The 15622-nt window shown below is 43.4% G+C and overlaps 1 long non-coding RNA gene across 1 annotated transcript; it reads left to right on the top strand.

Moving 5' to 3' along the window:
* The first annotated feature begins 13607 nt into the window (after nucleotides 1-13607).
* LOC118429889 lies at nucleotides 13608-15365 on the top strand. The gene is made up of 3 exons (XR_004832809.1): nucleotides 13608-14606; nucleotides 14957-15087; nucleotides 15213-15365. It is a non-coding gene; the product is annotated as an uncharacterized LOC118429889 (long non-coding RNA).
* Nucleotides 15366-15622: the final 257 nt, after the last annotated feature.

Here is a 15622-nt window from a genome sequence, read left to right as displayed (position 1 = left end):
AATGAATATTTCTATTCTGGAGGACTGTGAGTTCCAACAAGAGTATGAGGAAGCTTTCCAATTTTGGTGTCTGTTGAAACCCTATTTTGTAAATGAAAGGGAATGGTGGGATGAAATAAAAGTGAAATCAAAGAGACTGATCATTAAACATTGTTGTAGAATGGCGAAAGAAAGAAGGCAGCAGAAGGATGATTTGACTAGACAAATCAAGGATCTTACGTATATTTTAACACAGCCAAATCCCTCTACAACAACGGCAATGGATTTGGCACGAGCCAAAGAAAAGATGAATAGTTTATTAAAGAAAGAAGAAGAAGGTGCAAAAGTTAGAGCAAGGATTCAATGGATAGAAAAGGGGGAAAAGCCAACTGCTTTTTTCCTGAAGAAAGAAATTAGAAGGGGTAAGAAGAAAATAATTGAAGAAATAAAGAACAAAGATGGTGATATCGTGAAATCCCAGGAGGGAATAATGGAAGTCTTCAGGGATTTTTATGTTGATCTATTTTCTGAGGAGGAGATGGATTTAGAGTGCCAGGAAAAACTTCTTGACAACATACAAAATACTCTGCCGTCTGATGTAAAGGATTTTCTAGATACACCGTTGACAGAGGATGAGTATCAAATTGCCTTAAAAGATTTAAGTAACAATAAAACGCCAGGTGAGGATGGACTCCCAAAGGAGTTTTATTATCACTTTTGGCCTCTAATAGGTAAGCATGTTGTTAGTGTTTTGAATGAAGGATTGATTAATCAAGAACTAACTTCATCCCAGCGAGGGGGTTTAATAACCCTAATAAATAAGCCGGGAGACCCGTTAGAGGTAAAGAACAAGAGACCGATCTCATTACTTAATGTAGATTATAAAATTCTGTCAAGAGCATTGACAAACCGCTTGAAACATGTGCTACAATTTGTCATCAATAAAGATCAGACATGTTCTGTTCCCGGAAGAAAGATTACAGACAACCTTTTAGATTTTAGAGACATTATCGAGTATATAAATAGTCATAATTCTAAAGCAGTTTTCATGTCGTTGGATCAAGAGAAAGCCTTTGATCGCGTAAATCATAAATACTTAGACAGAGTATTGCAAAAGATGGATTTTGGTCCTGTATTTCGGAGTTTTGTTCAAACCTTGTACAAGAAAGCTTATTGTAAAATTTCGGTAAATGGTTTCCTTTCTGATGAAATACCCTTTACAAGGGGTGTCAGACAGGGATGCTCACTTTCCCCTCTACTGTACATTATTGCTCTTGAACCTCTTGCTTGTTTAATTAGAAATGACGAAGAAATAAGAGGTGTTAAATTGCCAAATGGAGATGAGAAGAAACTATCTATGTATGCTGACGATACAAATGGTATCCTTACAACAGATAATTCTATATACAAATTGTTTGACGATATTAATATCTATGAGAAAGGTACAGGAGCCAAGTTGAACAAAGGAAAAACTGAAGCCCTCTGGTTAGGGCAATGGCGTGGGAGAAGAGATGAGCCAATAACAATTAAAAGATGGACATCCACAATAATCAAATTATTGGGAGTGTATTACGGCAGCGGAAGAGTGATCAATGTTAACTGGAATGACAGGGTTAAAAAATTTAAAAATGCCTTGAGCAAATGGGACGGCAACAGATTGTCTTTTCAAGGCAGAACTGTCGTTTTGAATACACTTGCTGCCCCATGTCTATGGTATATAGCCCCTGTTTTCCAAATGCCTACCAGATATGCCAATGAAGTCGAAAAAGCCGCTTTTTCATTCTTATGGGGGGGGGGGGGGGGGGGTAAATCGCAACAGATTAAGAGAGACAATCTTTATTTACCCAAAGAACAGGGAGGTTTGGGAGTAGTCAACATACCAGTTAAAGCAACTTGTATGTTTGCCTTAAAGTTTAAAGAGTTGTGCAAAGATGACACAATAGCCTGGAAAGTTTTAGGACGATATTGGTTAGGTCTGTTTTTGAGAAGATTGGGCTATGTCAAGTGGACAAATACAATACCACATACGGTGGAATGGCCTCCTATACAAAATAGTTTAAAATCCCTAGTGGAATCTGTTAATAAAATGGATACTACCTATGACTGGCAAACTGGTGAACTGTCAAACTTATATGATCTTCTCACCAAACGATTGATTGTCAAACCAAAAATTGTAGAACAAAACCCAGCCAGGGAATGGAAGAGATTATGGCAAATGGTGCATAATGATATGTTGCCCAATTTTATCAAAGATCTAAATTGGAGGATCATACATCAAATTGTCAAAACTAAAAGTCTCCTTAAAGCATGGAAATATGTGGCAGATAACAAATGTGAATGGCCTAGTTGTGGGAATGTGGAAACACTGACACATACTTTTTTCTCATGCTCAAAAGCAGAGGAAGTGTGGTGTTGGGTCGAAGGTTTTTTGAGAAAATGGCTATGTCCTACTTTCCAAATTAGGAAAAAATATGTGCTGCTGGAAGACCCTGCACTTGTAAGTGGATTGTCTAAACAAAAAGAAGAAATAATCGCTTACATTGTCTCCATTGTGAGACACCAGCTGTGGGTAGAAAGATGTTGTATGTCTTTTGAGAAAAAACAGACAGCCGCAAAAGGAACAATTGTTACCCTGAAACAACGTTTAAAAGACAACATCAATATCGATTTTCAAAGACTCCCAAGAAGCGAATTTGTCAAGAAGTGGAGAACAAATATTCACTGGTTTGAAATTAAACAAGATAACGTTTGTTATCGCTTCTAAGCATAATCTCAATAGTAATTAGTGTATGTGTAGTCCTATCAGGTCGGAGGACTACGGTGTCTGTATTATTGGTGTGATGCTCCAATGGCAGGTGCACCAGTGAATCAATAAGTCGTCTGACCGGAGCATCACAGTGTATTGACATGTCTAAAGCTGGTCTATGCTGCCATGAGGCGAGGCTAGACTAGTATAGGTCACCTAGATGTGTGAGCCAGGCTCACGTGTGACCTGAGGACTTCCCACCCGCTATTTTAGGGTGGGAGTCCGCCCAAGCCACTGCAATGTATGAGTGGTGTGACGCACCCGGAAAAGGGCGTCACAGTGTGAGTGTTGAATACATGGTTGATATGGGGTGGGATTTAATCACAAAGTAGTCACCTGGCACTTTTTTTTTTTTGAACATACAATCACACTATGAGTTTCCTTATAGTTTGACGATTATATCTTTCATTTCTTATGACCATGAATCCCGTTTTCTTTCCTTTGTGAGCAATCATAAGACCTATTTAGTATTTGATTTGATCTTCATTTGTTATGATTTGCCCTTTCATTGAGTTTCCGGTGAATCCTGAGTTGTGTGATTTTATTTGTGCCGGTGCTGGGTTATGTCTCTGAACGGCCTGTGTTGGTGTGGGGAAGTAAATGCCGAATGTCTTTCATCGTGTTGACAGGCGAAGAAATGTCAACCGGACGATTCTGTGTGAGTCTAGGGACCTTCGCGGGCCCCTGTACGGCAAGGATGGGAGGAAGGCAGGTAACTAGCGCTCTGACCTTCCTTAAAGTGCAGAAACCTGGTGGGGTGGGGACACGAGTCTGGACCTTATGCCACCGGGGTTGCCAATCGGCAGGGTGAGATATGACGGCGGTGGTCTTCTATCCCATAGCAGGTTTTGGGAAGGGGAATATACCTGACGAGGTACGGTAGTCACACTAGAATTTGGTGAACCCGGATCTGTGGAATGGGTATCATTGTAGCAATGCAAATTAAAATACTAGTATTAATTAGAGGAGTTTATGATTGCTTCCCTTTCCCTTACCACGTGTTATTACTATCATGGAAATTGGAATGTGACTGATATTGAGAATTCAATTGTATGGGAACGGTTTGTGTGAGCTGTGGTTATTGAATGTGCCATGGGTTCGGATTTGCATAAGGTTGATCAGTACAAGTAATAAAATGTGTTTCAAGTTTTAAACTTGCAATGTTTATAGTGTGCGTGGGAGTATTGAAGATATTCATTTGCATATGAGAACCTCTTCGTGTGGCCTAGACCGATGGCCTTGGTGACTTGATCATTTAATAATTTGGGATTATAGTAAAATTACACAAAGGTTTGGTAAAGTTGTGATGGAAATGTGGTAAAGTCTTTTGTTTTATTTTGTCCGTTTTGTCTGTGTTTTATATTTCTTGTCAGTTATTGTGTTTGTTTATATGAAGAGGTTCTCATTGAACTTTGGACTTTCTTCGTGTGCGGACTGGAACGGATAACGATTATGATCTTTGTCACTTTGTACTATCTTCCAATTTTTTGTTTACACTTTAAGTTGACAGTATTGCAGGAGGGAGCGAAGCCCTGGTCCCCGCCGTGAGAGAATTAACCCTGTGATGGCCTGTACTGTCTTTTTTCTGTTTCTTGATTTATGATTTGTTTTCTGCTCTTGTAAAGATGACCTTGTAATTGTTACTTGAAGTTGTTCTGTTTCCTTCTCGTTTTGTTTTTGTTTGTACCATCATTGCACAAAAAGGGTTAGTAGGGTCGTTTTTCACATAGTGCATTTATGTGTTTTAAGCAAGTTATCAACAGTCCAATGTAATGCCAATAATCGGCAACATTAACGTTGAATTCTTTTGTGACCGTTGGAGGACATAAAAACGCGGACCTACCGGCGCTTACATGTAAGGCCTCACTGTGCTCATGATATCAATACGAGCGATCGCTGTTGTTGTTTACATCCGGGGTATTCGACGGCTGGCGCCTACCAGAATGGCAGTAGATTGGATTAAAAATTCATATTTAAATTACCAGATCAAATTATTGGTTAATATGTAAATCAATCTTTTGCCAAACAACTGCTTTTTGCCTACCACTGCGTCACCGTGAGCGTGATATCATCGCGATCGCTCGTATTCCAACAAAGCAAGAAGACTTTCTCGACCTAATTGCAATAATTTCGCTTTGTTGATTCCAGAATCTTATTGGTGCCATCAAGACGGACCAACCCAGCCCGACGCCAGCTGCAATGTTCATGTTGGGACTTATCCCGGTGAGAGGTTGTCCGATGCCATCTCCACGGCTAGCTGTACGGTGCCGTCCAGAAGATCGGTGCTCGTGTGAAAGCCCTGTCGGAGGACCCGAAACTAAGTTAAGCTCTTGTGTGTTTTATGGGGTGTGAAACGGAAACATATTGTAGAGATGGTATGGGACTAACTTGTCGGCATGATAGGAAGTAAACAATTTGTGCGGTCTCTTATGTCTTTAACTATAGGCCGGTGTCTCTGACATTGGTCTGTGGTAAAGTGCTCGAACACATCGTGCACAGCCACATGATGAAACATCTAGACACTCATGGCATTCTGTCCCCAGCGCAACACGGCTTCAGGAAGGGTCTGTCCTGCGAGAGCCAGCTGGTGCTTACCCTCCAAGACCTGGCCATAAACATGGACCAGAACAAACAGGTCGATGCCGCGGTGCTTGACTTTAGCAACGCATTCGATACCGTGCCTCACGAACGTCTGCTGCGCAAACTCGAGCACTATGGCATTTCTGGCCTTCTTCAGTCTTGGCTTAGGGCCTTCCTTGCGGAGAGAACCCAGAGGGTTGTCTTTGACGGTGGAACATCTAAAGTACCAGCCAATTTTCGCCCGCACTTACACCTACAAATTCTCATACTTGCCAGAACAATCCCGAGTGGAATTCCCTGCCTGGCACGGTAGTAAGTGCTCCCACCGTTGAGTGCTTCCGCGCCAGGCAGGAGGGCTGCCCGCCCTAACCCGGGACCTCACCCCCCCCTACTTTGCCCCACGCGGGGTCATCCGGGGGTACCTATGATGATGATGATGATGAATTACAACAAAACAAGAAGACTGTCTCGACTTAATTATAATAATTTCGCTTTGTTGCTTCCAGGATCTTATTGGTGCCATCAAGCCCGGATCAACCAGAGGACCTGAAACTAAGTTAAGAAAATCAACTCGCCCCGAACGGTTCGGACCGGTCCGAGGGCAGTCCGAGCGGTCCGCCTACGTCAAAGCCGTCCGGCCCGCGAGGCTGCCAGTCCGAGCGCCGGGCGGTGAACCGTCATTAAGTGGTTCAGCACGTTCGGCAGTTCAGGACCGCCGGACGCTTCGGGCGCCGTAAAACACTTAGAAAAAATTGCCGCCGCCCTGCCAAATTTTGTCTAAGTCCCTAAATTGTATGAAGCCGTGCGACAGCGCCCCCTTCCGTACACTAGGCGCAGCGGCCAGAAGAGCAGTAAAGTCCGTAGGTGAGACTATTAGACATTGTTAGAGGCATGCATTACGTCCATTATTGCGGGGCAACAGCCAGAGCGGGCGAACACTAATAGTAATAGCGTTGCACTATCGCCAGAACAATACAAAATGTACTATGAAAATTTAAAAAATTGAGATTTTTCTACCTTCAAATCTACAACTTTTCTTCTATATTAAATTTTGGCCGCGACTAATGAATGGGTGACGTGTTTTCTTGTACATATATGTCACCACGCACGACTGTCTGAAGTGAAGAGTAGAGTATAATACAATACTCAATAGAGTAGCAAAAACCAACTGATGGGTCTTCTAGTAAAGTTTACATACACTTATAAAATGCTGTTCATTTTCCAATTTCCAGCTTACAGTGTTGAGTCACCCTTTGAAGAATCTGCTCCGCTACTCAGTGCAGTTTTTCTGCATGTGCGAACGTTGCTCAGAAAGCCCGGCTGTCCAGTGCGCGAGATGATTTTGGAAAACACGGCGACCCCAGTTCCAGGCTGCACCCGCTGAAATAAACAGCGGGTTGATTGACATCCCGCCTGTGAGGCGCACGTGAGCGGCGCTCTGGTGGTCTTCCCACCACACATTGGCCGTTGCCATGGCGCCATGCTGGCGGCAGCCATTTGATGTGTACAGTGTGGGACAATCTATTTACTGGCTAACCAATCGCTACGATTTGTACGAAATGAGCCGGAGACGTCGATTTTCACTGCAAATAATGAGCCACATGATTGGTTGTAAGAAACTGAAACTGAAATCCTATGCCCCACTATCAAGTTTCTTGGAAATTCATCTGAATATGGCGAGCCAAAACACGTTGTTCAACCACGTGATTAAGACAATGCCAAAATTTTCGCAGTTACATATTGCCACATTTTGTGACATAATTTAGGTTGTGGGCCCTGTCCGAGTTTTATGGACGGAAAAATACGTCTGGGAGAACTGCGACAAATGCCTGTTTGTCTAATGAAGTCGGCAGGCTTGCTTGCCGACTTGCATGTCGGCTTGCTCTCTCCTTGCAGGAAAATGTTAGTCTCTACCAGTACCAGACTCCGGGTCGCTGGAAAACCGTAGAAATAGAATGAATAGAAGAGTAAGCCGGCCAGGGAACAGTACGCGACCTGCACAGTTTGGATTGTCCATCACGCCCATGCAGCGTTGAGTACGCGGATCACACCTACATGTTTATCCTCTCGACCATTATTAAAGGGTAATCTGCCACGAAGTACCAGTCTTTGTATCGTATCTCGTACACTACCAAATGCCGTGCATGCAGCATATAAAATCTTTATTGACACGACAAAAGTAAAGCGACTTTCGTAAGGTCTATAACTAAACAGACATATGAATATCTATAGGTATGAACAAGTCATTGTTACGAAGTCTGTTCTCATGAAGAATGAATATGTTTTAGTCCTGTTTGTCTCTTTATTTTTCTCTAGCGATAAATGAGAAAAAAGTCTTAAACACGTAACAGCAGATGTTTCGTTTCTAAATCACACGAACGCTATATTGTCCGTTCTGCTGTCGTGTTTGATTTACTAACTACATTGCCCACGCCAATAAAATCGTTGTCTTCCAAGCGCAGTGTAATAAAGTACTATAAGAAGAATAAACGACAATGCTATTGTAGGTCACCCTGGCACCTGAGGTCTTCACCATACGACTCTGGATTGATCAGGCTCGCACGGCGTTAAAACGGGCGGGGAAAAGTTACAGACCACCATTGTTTTCTGTAGAACTAAATATAATCTTTCTACCCTATGATTAAATAATTGTCTCTGGCGCTTTACAAATAAGACGACATTGAGTTGCGCTACGTTTCGATTGACTGTCATTGTACCAAGCGACGATTCTGTCCAAATGTGCAATAATACGGGAGATAATGTTGAAAATGTATTTAGCATCTTTATTGCCTTTCATGGCGTCCGGCATTATCTCGCCTTGTGGACAATACCTAACATGATTTGTGAAGTGCAATTTTTTGAATGTTTCTCACTTACCAAAATTTCCACCATCGTTTGGAGTCAAAGCGCATGCTTTGGCCGGAAAGGAACTTGTGAGCAGTACCTGGTTGGATCACCTGTTGGACGACCTGCAGCAGCGAGACTTCAATCGACTCTCTGAAAACGTGTTGAGTTTGACCAGTGATATTCCCCTTGACATTATATCAAGAAAGTGGGACTAAAAACAAGTACAGTGCTGTGTCACGCTGGAGTACGGTATCCAAAACAGGACACGGGGAACGGTTAGCCGAACATCTAACGCCACCATTTTATATGCATATTGTTGTTAGAAGCGTTAGAAGAGGGCCCCCAAGGGGGGGTACCGACAACGCTCTACGCTAAATTCGGGAGGGCTGGCTACGTAATACGCTAAATTATGGACGCTTCATTACGCTCTACGCTAAATCACGAAGTTTCCAAATGCATTATGCAAATCTTTATCGTCTTTTGGCTGAATTCCACCGACGGCAGAACACGTGGAAGAGGAGATCTAACAACTTGAACTTATAATTCCACCAACAAGATTCAAACAGCTACTTAGACGATATAAAAGCGCCCGTCTTGCTGGCCAGAGGCGGCGACAGCAAATTTCTTATGTGACGTAATTTTCAGCACTTGTAGCATCGAAAGCGGAGGCGCGACAATCTTAGGGGCGTCCGGGGGCATGCTCCCCCGGGAATATTGTGAAATCTTGACCCTTTGAAACACTATTTTCTGCATTTTGAAGGGCAAACTTTGCTCATAGACTAAGCTAAGTTGAATGTCATTTCAATCAGAAATTCACATGGTTTTAGCTTTGTTGGAGCTGTTGAGGACAACGGCCCCAAACATCATTTTCAGATATCAAGTGCTGAAACTAGTGAAAGCACGAACTGTCGCAAGGTACGTACGGGAAAATCTTAAGATTTGTACCCTCTGAAACACCATTTCCTGCATTTTGAGGGACAAATTTTGCTGGCAGACTATATGCTCAATGTAATGACATTTCTGTGAGAGAGAAGTTTTTGAGGGCGTCGAGCGATGGAGAGTCGTGAGCGACGGAGGCCCAAGCAGTCGCACAGAGGCCAAGGGCCGCTCAGAGAAAAAATTGAAATCTTGACCCCCTCAAATACCATTTCCTGCACATTTTGCTTGTTTAATAAGCTAATTTCGGTAAAGAAATTTCTACTAGTTGGGAGGCGACGGTCCCGCAACATATTTTCACCATGTCCACTGCCGAAGGTGTGAGCCAATCGCAAGGAAGGTCCGGCAAAATTTTGAAATCTGGACCCATTGAAACGCAATTTCATGCATTTTCACGGGTAAACTTTGCCGGTAGACTAGTTAAGTTTAATGAAATTTTGATTATGCTTTACGAACAATTCATATGAATTACGTTTTACGGTAAAATCCGGTTAGCTTCTACGTAATACGTTAAATTAAAGGGGCCAATATCGCTCGACGCAAAATGCACCGATTACGCTCTACGTTGAATTCGAGCGGTCCCGCTACGGAGTACGTAGAATTAAAAGCGCCGATTACGCTCTACGGAAAAGGGCTTTGGGGCCCCCTTAGAACTACTTTATCATTTTGACCTGTACTTAGCTTTAAGAGCACAAACGTACAATAAAAATTCGAAAATATATTACTCGTTAGTCGAAGCGACGACTGGATCAAGAAACGCCGTGGATGGCTGCACCCAGCACGTTACACTTACAGAAGGAGAGACTATGCACTACCCGTGCGTCGCAAATTGATAGGGGTTGGGGATGGTGACGCACAATCTAGGGGTCAGTGTCATGTTCCCCTGAGAAATTTGGACGCTTCATCCTTCGTAATATGAAAGGTTTAATAGACTTAGAGAACTGCCCTGGATCGGGCCAGGGACAGGCGGATCTCAGGACACGCAACAGTGCCTCCCGAACCGTTCTGAACGTTCGGACCGGTTATCACGATTACTGTCAGCAGGGTGTCAAGCTTGAAAGACTCCCCTGTCTGCCCCTGGGGATAACATGAGCATTGCGCGTGCGTCGCGGTCATTTCAAATTGAAAACTCATCAGTAAACCGCTTCCTGATGTCCTGTGTTATTTTTCCGCTTTTTAGTCTTATACTAAGGCTAAATGTACAGACTATCATGGATAAGTTGGAAGAGGTGTCGCGTGAGGGGTTTGTACGTTGTCGTTTCGGGTCAGGATGCATCAAACTGCCATGGAGAGATGGAAAAGGACTAGCAACACAAACAATTTGTGTGGAATTATGTTCTGGTGCTGTTCCAACCGACTGCCGAAACTTCCGTGGAATACGAACGGACTGGAATACAAACATCCCTTCTTGTTCAAGACTGAACTGGTAAGAAACTGTTTTACATCGTTTAGCTGTGTTACCAAGTGTGTTAGATGTGAAATTATCAACAGCACAGTCAAAATCCTGGCTAACTGAAGGCATGTATTTTTTCCGCACTTACTGGGACTCCTGTGGGCTGTATTATGCACAATGTTGTTTCAGCGCCCATTTTCGTGGAAACACAGTGGTATGATGACGTAATATTCACTTGTTGCAGCAAAGAGGAAGTCATGTTTCCACGTACCGTTGCAAATTATATCATAAATATAACCTTCTCGGCGAAGATAATGATGTGATTATGATCGTCTTACAATTTCCGCATACACCACTGATCGAAGGTAATTTTAAATCCATGACGAAGGTAACGAAGTTGTTTCCTCAATGTCCCGGGTTTGATAAAACCTCCCTGGTTGGGGGCAACGTTCTCACGGGTCGGACATGTCGGAGCCAGGCGGATCTCTGGACACGCCACAGTAAATCCCGAACCGTTTGAACCGTTCGGACGGGCTATCGGGATTATTGTCAGCAGGGAGTCAAGCTTTAGAAACTCGCCTGCCTGCCCCTGGGGATAAAACCTGTGAAATTCCAGCGAATTTGTTTTCTTCTCTGTACTTCAGTTAGTGTATCTTGGTTGTGTACATGCCCAATGCTGTGTAACGACTAAACGCACAGAACAAAGACTAAACTGTAGACTAAGCGTAATCTGAATTAGCACGTCAGGTGTCCATGTCCATGCTTCATATAGAGTAGAGAGAGTAGAGTACAACTACAACTGAAAAATATTAATATCAACGTTCCATAGAATTACTTCTCCTCACCATGGCATACTAGTAACTTCCTCCCAAGGACGTTATATCCATGTCCTCACGAGCGGAATTTCCTCGACAATAATCCTCCCCGTTTAATATTGTTCCTCCTTACCAACTTTTCAAAAAGCGTTTATTTACTTGTGCCGCAAGTAAAGATTTCGCCTGCTATTCACACATGTGCCTTTGACGGGCATAAAAATCTATCAAGCGATGTGAAAGTTGAAACGTCTACGGCGTAGGTTAACAATAATCCTCTAGGGTGACGTCTTTTAATCTCTACTCATTCAATCAACATTGTATGATATCACTCGTGGTACTTCTGAAGCCTTCTGAATATCGTTGATTTTACAAAAGTTAATGAAATCACATGCACAATAACTATACACTAGAGACAAGCAGATTTTACATCCTATTTGCTTTGCTGAATAATTTAAGTAGATTCTAGACTTACGGCCGAAGCTCAAAGGTGCGGCCGGACGTTGCAATTGGTGATTTTGCCACCCTTCCAGAAATTGGAGACCCGTTGTAGTGTGACATTTTGATTCCTGCCCTACGAATCGGTCTGGTAGGCGGCTGTCCCCGGAGACCAGTTTTGCTGGGATTAGGACAGAAGGAAAGCTTTACGGGAACACCGGCCAGTCTTGTCAAAAGTCGCTTACAAGTGCGCAAAGTAAATTTACTGCCGAAAGATTCCAATAATAATTGTGCAGACGTTTTATAATACGGACAGCATGACACCCAGCTAGCGGATATATGGTTGCTAATTATTTTGTCGGTCGCCACGCGATGATGGACAGCGGCACGCCTCTATACCTAAAGTTTCGCGCTGTGTGGGTGTGGCCTAGCCACTGGCTCGCAAATTGATATCTGGATCGTATTTTCCCGTCTTTGAATAACTTGCTCGTGAAAAAAGGCAAGAAACACAAAGGAAATGGGTATAATGACGACATCATTCTTAGTGGTATTCCTGTCAATGGATGTGCAAACTGTGCCAAAAATTAACACATGGAACGTAAAATAAACAACAAACAACGAGTTACAGACATGTGCGCACTTGTCGGGCGGCTGTCCCAAAGGACCGGGAGGCTTCAATCAAGTGTGGGAGAGTTCAATTCACGTATGGGGGCCAGCACCTATATCAAAACTAGTCTTATTTTTAATAGACACGTAGAATAATATTTTGTGGCACTAGATTAACATATATATTACAATTCAATATTTAGATACAACTTTCTTTCAACAAAATACAATAAAAGTTCAACACACACCAACAAAATGTTTGGCTTCTTCATAGGATCGTCTTCTTGTTTACGTTTGAGATGGGGTCACTGAACCCTCGCCGCCGCTGGGTGCGTAACGTGCCTAGCGTTGGCATGAATATATTAGGGCATTCAATGATGTTTATAAATGAATCTTCTAGATTATGGACTTGAATGTATATCATATATTAGTGATAGTGTCTCCACCACATGTTTGGTAACCACGCTTCAGTCGGAAAGACATCAGAAATCCATTACTTACGCTTTGTACATGGTTTGTGCGGGCAATCAAATGTTTCCTGGGACTCCGCACGCACATAACGTCAAAGTGAGGGCACATGTGATTTACATTGATTGTCTTGCGGCTGGTGTCATTCTGTAACTTCAAGCCGTCATTAATACTTTGTCTATAGGAGCGCTGGCGGCAGAGGGATGAATTGCATTCAAATTCTTTCTATTTTGTGACGGCATTCCGGCGGTTCAGACCGTCCGAACTGTTTGCGCAGCGATTTCCACCTCACAACAGCACGATTTTACGCATTCCACGGGTGTTTGGGAGGTACAGTTGCCATGTAAATTGGTGGTTCGCAGACGTCCGCAGACGTCCGAACCGGCGCCCCGCGGTGCTCTGCACGCCCCCAGACGGTTCGGATCGCTTTGTTGCTATGGGAACCGCCCGTTCGGCCGTCCGGCCCGGGCGGAGCCGTACCGGCTCGAACCGTTCGAACGGCCCGCTCCAGGCCGCCGCCCGAAAGCGTTCGAACGATGCCGTCCGGGACCAGTCCGGGACGTAGTCCGGGCTAGTCCAAGCGGCCAATCTGGACCCTTTATGGCCGACCGAACCGTTCTGCGAACTGTCGAGCGTCCGTCCCGTCCGACCGACCCGTCCGACCCCTGGACTATTGCATGGTTCGAACTGACGGTTCATGCCGGTCCGGACTAGTCCGGGACGGGCAAATTTTCACACAGGTGTCTTATGGGGTGTGAAATGGAAACATATTGCAGAGATGGGCTGGGACTAACTTGTCATCGGCATGATAGGAAGTAAATAATTTGTGAGGTTACTTTAACTTTAAAAAATCTCTTGGTTGATGGTAAGGTGCTTGAGTGTGTTTTGTTGACATCTCGAGTGATGATGCAGGTAGGGGTTTATATCAGGACATTTTGTAAATGGAGGCTCCTTTTGCACTCAGGGCTTCAGTCCGTTTCTGTGTTGTACAGGCCTGGTGTGTGGCTGATTTGGTTTCTGTGACTGTGTCGATGGCCGGGATGGTAGTCGGCCAGTTACTGTGAATTCTGTTTTTTTTTAAAAAGGGTCTTCCCTGGTTCACCATCTGTTGTCATTTCTGTTTTATGTCGTGGTCAGTGGTTGTCGGGAACCTAGACCATTACATAATCTGCCTTGTGTCGTTATCTTGGGTCCCGAACCAAGAGAACGACACAGGCCAGAAAGGAAAACAGGTGGCTGAAGAGCCTACTTAATATCAATAGTAAAATTTGCTTCATTTAGAAGCACTAGACTTCTCGGCGTCGACACAGTTACAGAAACCGAATCAGCTATTCAATGGGCTTGTATAAAGCAGAAACAGACTGAAGCCATTGCTCTCAAAATTGTAACCAAAACAAACGGCAGCATTACTTGGAATTTCAGCAAAGCGCACTCTTGTGCTTTCCATCATTCAAGAGATCATGATTATTCCCGCTATTTCTATGTTAAACCAAGAACTGAAATTACAATCACAGATCAAGTTAACTTCCTGTCATGCCTCATTCACATACTTAAGCTTACCGTAAGTATTAGGTATAGTCTTTACCATATTTCTTGGTGAAGTTTCATTTTTGTCTCGTCTTTTATGCTGAGGATCGTCGTACCGTAAGAAGAAATGTCTGGACGCGGAAAGGGTGGCTAGGGCTGGCGAAGGAAGGTGCCGAACGTGAACGATTCGCAGTCTTCCCACACATATGACAAGGTGTCGTATCGTATTGTGTGAAAGCAGTTTTTGATTATAGCCAGGACAACGTTCTTTGCCAATGAATAACAATTCATTTGTGTTGGCAAGTTTAAGTTTATAGTTTCATTTTCAATGTTTGTACCCGAACAATTAATGCTCAGTACTTTAATTAATGCTTGAATGACGCATATGAATACATTTGTATTATGGTTGGAATGTTTGTCAGGTGGATCATGGAAAATTTTGGCATACGCATTCTTCATCTAAATATCAGATAGTCTGCATAGAGGTTTGGGGTGGTACTTGCCATTGGACAGGCTTTAATCCTTTTGTTTGTGGCGTGTCTGTTTCTTCTACCGATTTGTTAGAAATGACTGAACGTGGAAAGCAAGGAACGGAGTTGGATAATGGACGTGTAAAGCGCCACCGTTACTGAAAGTGCTTCGTGACAACATCCGGTGCATCACCAAGGCACGAGTCTTTCCGAGACACAGACAAGGTATTGTACTGCATTGTGTGTCCAGTTCCTACTCGCCAATGGACAGCCGGCGTTGAGCCATTTGTGTTTGTTGCAGCGGTAGTGAGGCAGTTCATGCATGTCTGTTTCTTTTGCCGATTTCACAGCAAGGCCTGCCGGGAAAATGGGCAAAGGAGGTGCCAGGCATCCGAGGAGACAGTGGTCCTGGCGGAAGGCGTCTTGGTGCCACTTCCCATAGTTGGATTCGTTGAAAGTGACGTCTTCATCAGCTTCTTGAGAAGACATTTCATAACTGGATGTTTAGAATGAATGAATGAATGAATTTATTGCTCAACAATCGCACAGGGTACAATGTATGGCAATTAATAACAACTAATAGCTATACAGACAGTAGTACTAAGAGACTACATACAAAACAACAACAAAACATTATCGATAATAGTACAGTTATGTATGATTAATCTGATCTCGCATTTGGAATACATTATAAAGAAACTGGCCTACGTAGACGGATATATAAGTTGAACATGAGAGCAATACATGGAAAATATTGCTT

This window comes from Branchiostoma floridae, chromosome 14 (assembly GCF_000003815.2).
Source record: "Branchiostoma floridae strain S238N-H82 chromosome 14, Bfl_VNyyK, whole genome shotgun sequence".
NCBI classification, from domain to species: domain Eukaryota; kingdom Metazoa; phylum Chordata; class Leptocardii; order Amphioxiformes; family Branchiostomatidae; genus Branchiostoma; species Branchiostoma floridae.
The sequence above is the reverse complement of the archived record's forward strand: the minus strand, read 5'-3'. Positions and strand labels throughout refer to the sequence as shown.